The following is a 6,197-nucleotide window of genomic DNA, read 5'->3' on the forward strand; positions in this document are numbered from 1 at the left end:
TACATTGAATTGCCTTTGCTCTTTTGTCAAAGACCAGTTGACTATGTTTCTGTGGTTCTACCTCTGGGCTTCCTATTATATTCCATGGTTTTATGTGTTTACACTCCCTTAATTTTTGCAGCTTTAAACTAAGTCTTAAAGTCAAGTAATAATGCTGGTCATATAGTTTTTTCTTCTTAAGCATTACTTTGGCTACTCAAGGTCAAGTCTTTCACAATAAATTTTAGATTGAGATTTTTTTTATATATACATACATAAAATAATTTGCTAGGCATTTGCTTGGGATTACATTGAATCCATAGATCATGTTTTAAGGAACGACACAACAATATTGGTTCTTCTAATTGATGAACATAGATATTTCTCCATTTATTTATATCTTTGATTTTTTTCTGTGAGTGTTGTAGTTTTCCACATATTATGGATTCTAGACATATTTTATTTAATAAATAATCATTTCATTTTTTAATAATTTTATAAGTGGTATATTTTAGCTAAGTTAGGAACATAAAAAATATTACTTATTCCTTTGCTGATGCTTTCCCTTTCTTTACATAGATTCAACCTTCCGACCTATATCAATTTCCTTTTCCCTGAATAACTACTTTTAACATTTATTTCTAGTCATATTTGCTGGTGATAAATTTCCTCAGTTCTTATTTGTCTGAGAAAGTTTAATTGCTCTCCTTTATTTTTGGAGGACAAGTCACTAGATAATTTTAGTTTGGTAATTTTTAAAAATGTTTTAAATATTTATGGACTAAGAACATCACCGTGTCATTAAACCAAGGGTGCTGCCTGCTACTAAGCCATCAGCCAGTGCAGCCACCCCTGATGGTGCACCCTGAGGGAAATTCAGGATGGAAAAAACAGAACACTGTCCCTACATAATTAATTTGCACATTAAAGGAATAATTTCACTGAGCCTAAACTCTTACATCCTCCCCTAAATAGAAAAACACTAAAATCACTACCTTGAGATATCTGTTTCTTTTTTTTTTGTAATTAACAGTAATCTTTTGATGTTCTACTACATGTGTTGTTTTTTATTTTTATTTTTTTCCCCTAGTAAAAAGTTCTATATATCCTGGCTCCACCCTTACCTCTTTGGAACAGTTCCTCAGAGCTATTTAAGAGGCTGCTTCCTGGCTATAGCCTTCACTAATGCTTTCAATAAAACACAATTCTCAACTTTTAGGTTGTGCATTTTTTTTCAGTTAACATTCTCTTCTTTTTTACTTGATTTCTGCTGAGAAATTCAGTGCAATTTTTACCCTTATTTATGAATAGGTAAATTAAAATATTCCCCCTCTCTGGTTTCACGAAGGTGTTCTTTTGTTTGTTTGTTTTGTTTTGTTTTGGTCTTTCCATCTTTTTTTTTTTTTTTTTAGGGCCGCACCCACGCATATGGAGATTCCCAAGGTAGGGGTTTGATCTGAGCTGTAGTCACCAGCCTACACCAGAGCCACAGCAACACCAGATCAGAGCCGCGTCTGTGACCTACAGGAGAGCTCACCGAAATGCTGGATCCTTAACCCACTGAGCGAGGCCAGGGATCCAGCTGCAACCTCATGGTTCCTACTCGGATTCATTTCCACTATGCCACGGCAGGGAACTCCCTGTTCTATTTGTTTTTAATTATTTTGTTCCCTTTCTACTTCAGTTTGGAAATTTCTATTAACCTGTCTTCAAATTCACTGATTCTTTTCTTGGCCATATCCAGTCTACTAAGCAGCCCATTAAAGGGATTCTTTGTTTCTGTTAAAAGTGTCTTTGATTTCCAGCATTTCCTTTTGATTATTTTTTTAGAATTTTCATCTCTTAGCTTTCATTAACCATCTGTTCTTGCACACTGTCTACTCTTCCATAAAAGCCTTTAACATATTCATCACATTTAAAATTCCACATTTGGTAATTCCAATATCTATACCATTTCTGAGTTTGTATCTAATATTTGCCTATTCAGATTTTAATTTTTTTCTTGCTTTTTGGCATTCCTTGTGGTTACTGTGTTGAAAGAGGGACATAATGTATTAGGATGTAACTAAGGAAAGTAGTTCCTTGTTGTTGAGGTATTATTTTTTTCTGACTAGAAGTGGGCTTTTAAATTATTTTTATAGCTACAGTTTCCAGAGACTTCAAATTCCTCTAGTGTTTTTCTTTTTGTTTCCTATATTCATTTTGGTCTTCCCTACATAACTCTCCTCAGAAAGAGTTTGTGTCTTGCATCTCTTTCAGTTGTTATTCTTCTTATTCTTACACTGGAGCTCTACTAGCACAGGAGCAAGGTATGGAGGAGGGAAACCATTCTACACACTTCTTATCAAATCCTAATTCTTTTAGAAGCTCTATGTCCCTGGACTGTGACAGTCACAGGTGTTTCTCAGCTGAAGTGAGGTTGCTTCCCTTCCTCCACATTGGATAAAGCCCTAATAAAGTCCTTTTTTCCTGGAGAGTATGTCTTTGTTGTAAATATGCTCTGGCAGTATTTCAGGAATATTATCCTTCCCATCCACCTATCAGAGTCAAGAAGGATCTTTGGAGTTCCCACTGTGGCAGAGTGGGTTCAGGATCTGGCATTGTCTCTGAAGTAGCACAGGTTTGATCCTGGCCTGGTGCAGTGGATTAAGGATCTGGCGTAGGTCGCAGCTATGGCTCAGATTCAGTCCCTGGCCTGGGAACTTCTATATGCCATGGGCACAGACAGAAAAAAGAAGAAAGAAAAAAAAAAGGAACTTTTTCAGATCTTCACCTTGAGAACCTGGTGGAGGTAAAACCCAAATGTGAAAGTAACTCACTCTAAGATTTCTCTGATCCTGAGTTTCTTACCATGTGCTAGCCATGCTCAGTCTCTAGCAAATTATCCAAATTCTTGTTTGAGTATTTCTACTAGTTTACTTCTCCAGCAAGTTGCTCCAAATAAACTGACCTTAACTGTGACTTTCTAGATTCACCCATCTCTCCAGATTTTGCGGTGGCTGTTTGCTTTATGAACTCAATTTTCTAATAGGTTTAAAAAAGTTACTCATTTTCAGTTTCTTCAGCTTATTCCTGTTATTAGGGAGAGAATGTCAATTTTTAAGGTTTTTATAGGTTGGAGCTAAAATGAAAAGTTGATACATGATAATTATTTATTTTTAACTTACATTTTTACTGAATTTTTAATTACACAACAAGCATAGGTATCTCATAACCAATATTGCTTTTCGAAAAAAGTGAACATAAATTTCCTTAAAACAAACTATATTATTGAGCTCTGTCCTACTAAATGGCTGAATGGTGATTCAATTTAATTCAGAAACTGCATGCCACTCAATTCAGAAACTGCATTCCACTCTTTCTGTGAGTTCCCAGGAAGTTGCATGGTGGCTTGTTCTTCCTGAGAGGGGAAACGAATCACTTGGCCTGGATTGTTATATACCCCTGGTGGCATTTACTGTGATATCCTCACTCGTACCAGATCTCTGGCTTATGCAAATATGGTTTCTTCTCTCCTGTGCCAGTGACATGACCTCAGCAGGTTGACTGGATTTCTCTGACAATTCTGTTCCTTTCTAGAACAAATACATCAGCAGCAATCTGCTGATTTTGACTTGCACACACTATATTTATAAGAGACCATCAGGCCTTTCTGCTTAGCTATCCTACATAGCAAGTTTTACTCAACTATTTCTAATGCACTAGGATTGACAGGAAGACAAGTAAAACACAATCTGGAGATAACCCAAGGTCTTCTTTCTTCTAAAATCACCAAACCTGTCTGGGATTCTATACCGCCCCCATATTTAGCTCTAGAAATTCCCTCTTTGCAAGTCATGCCAACTCTAAATCTCTATTTCCTCACTCTGATGTGCTACCTATCGAGCTGTTAGAAATATTGACTGATCTGTGCTAAGAAAAATCAACTCTAATTGTTCATGTACTCTTAAAAATTTATCATTTATGGAATTTTATATTATTAAGACTTTATTTTTAGATCAGTTTTAGGTTCAGAGGAAAATTGAGAGGAAGATATAGTCATCCCCCATGTACCCACAGTCTTGACATGACATGTACCTAGCTTCTCTAGTTATCAACATGCCCCAATAGAGTGGTGCATTTGCTATATTGATGAACCTACATTGCCACACCAAAATCATCCAAAGTCCGTAAGTTTACATTATAATTTACTCTTTGTGTTATACATACATCTATTCTTATGATATCCTACAGAGGATTTCACTACTCTAAAATTCCTCTGTTTTCTGTCTATTCATTCTTCCCTTTTGTCCTCCTGGACCCTTGGTGACCACTGATTTTTACAGTCTCTATAGTTTTGCCTTTTCCAGAAAGTCATATATTTACAATCATACAAAATGTATGGAGAGTTCAGATTGTCCCTGAAATTTCTATACAGAATGTCCTTTAAGCTCAGGATCTCTGGCCCTTACAATGCCTTGATATTCACAGACCAAGAAACAAGGTTCAGTTTGCATCGTTCTCAGTAGCAATAAATCTATATTAAGTTGAGGATGAGAGATTTCTAGAAATGGAACTGCAAAGAGGCTTTAGGAGGACAAGAGGTGACCCTCCAGGAAATATGATAAAATTGTATCTATACACAATTACATAATAACTTTAATTATACAAACATAAACTCTTTAAACATAGTTTCATAATTGCATTAAATGATTACATGGCATTAGAACAAAAATAATGATTTTTTTAGAATTTAATTTACTTAGTTTTTAATAAACATTGATCCAGAATTACTGTTGCATAAAATCATATGCATTCATAGACTATTAGATAATGCCAAGGACCATATATTATTCATTCATAAATTTTCTAAGATATATATCTCTAAGCTATATGCACAATAGGTATAAAGAATAATAAAGAGCATAAGTCTTATTTACATCCATAAGTCTTATTTACATCCATAGCTTGACAATTGCCCTGATAAGACCCTGTATTGAATGTAGAAAGATTTGGGCAACTAATATCCAATGAATACCTACATTTTGCTGGGTGAAAGTTAATCCTCATAATTACTACAAATGTTGAAAATGAAAATTAGAGTATTTATAGAATTTTCCCAGGGCCACCCAAATAGTCAGTTGCACAATTCATAGATTTAAGTCAGGTAGGTATTACTGACCCCAAAGCTATTATTTTTCCCTTCCTCTATATAAGTATTATATTGATATATAGCTAAACACAATTTTTGGGATTTTATTGTGGATTTTTTTAATGAAGCATTCAGTATGCTACATAATATACTTTTGTTTTTTATCATTACATGCAAAGGAATTACTGGCATTTTTTTTTAAGAAGAACAGCTGTAATCAGTTTATTTTAGATATGTTACTGAAAATGCTGTATTTTCTGCTTGTCACTGTTCTAGGTTGGAGAGAAACACAATTAGTGGGAGAGAAAAATCTGTGCAGCAGGTTTTTCACACTTTACAAATGGTTACAAAGTGATAATTAACAATGTGCTAAATACTAGGTGATAATGCTCAACAGAATAAGGTGAAAATTAATTGTTTGAGATACAATATCACTGGAATGGTTCATTTCCTTAAAAGCTATTGAACAGACAAAAATTGACAACCTCTATAGTTTTGAGGTACATAATACACTATCATCAACTCAACTGAATTGAACCACTTCTATTCATTATCATCAACATTCATTCATGCTCTGTTCATTCAACAAACATTTATTTAATATCAATGTTGTGCCTGTGATAGATGCTGAGGAGAAAGTAGCAAACAACAGACACATAGTGGAATGTTATTATATCAATTCTTATCACCATTGGCATCACTGTTATCTTCAATATCACTATCTTCATCATAATCCTACAACCATCATTATCATTACCACTTACTCTAGGGACAAATTCATATATTTTTTTTTTTTGTCTTTTTGCTATTTCTTTGGGCCGCTCCCACGGCATATGGAGGTTCCCAGGCTAGGGGTCAAATCGGAGCTGTAGCCACCAGCCTACGCCACAGCCACAGCAATGAGGGATCCGAGCCGCATCTGCAACCTGCGCCACAGCTCACAGCAATGCCGGATCCTCAACCCACTGAGCAAGGGCAGGGACCGAACCCGCAACCTCATGGTTCCTACTCGGATTCGTTAACCACTGCGCCACGATGGGAATTCTGGGACAAATTCTCTATTAATGGATGAATTAAGAGATGGAAA

The sequence above is a fragment of the Sus scrofa genome, chromosome 6, assembly GCF_000003025.6.
Source record: "Sus scrofa isolate TJ Tabasco breed Duroc chromosome 6, Sscrofa11.1, whole genome shotgun sequence".
NCBI classification, from domain to species: domain Eukaryota; kingdom Metazoa; phylum Chordata; class Mammalia; order Artiodactyla; family Suidae; genus Sus; species Sus scrofa.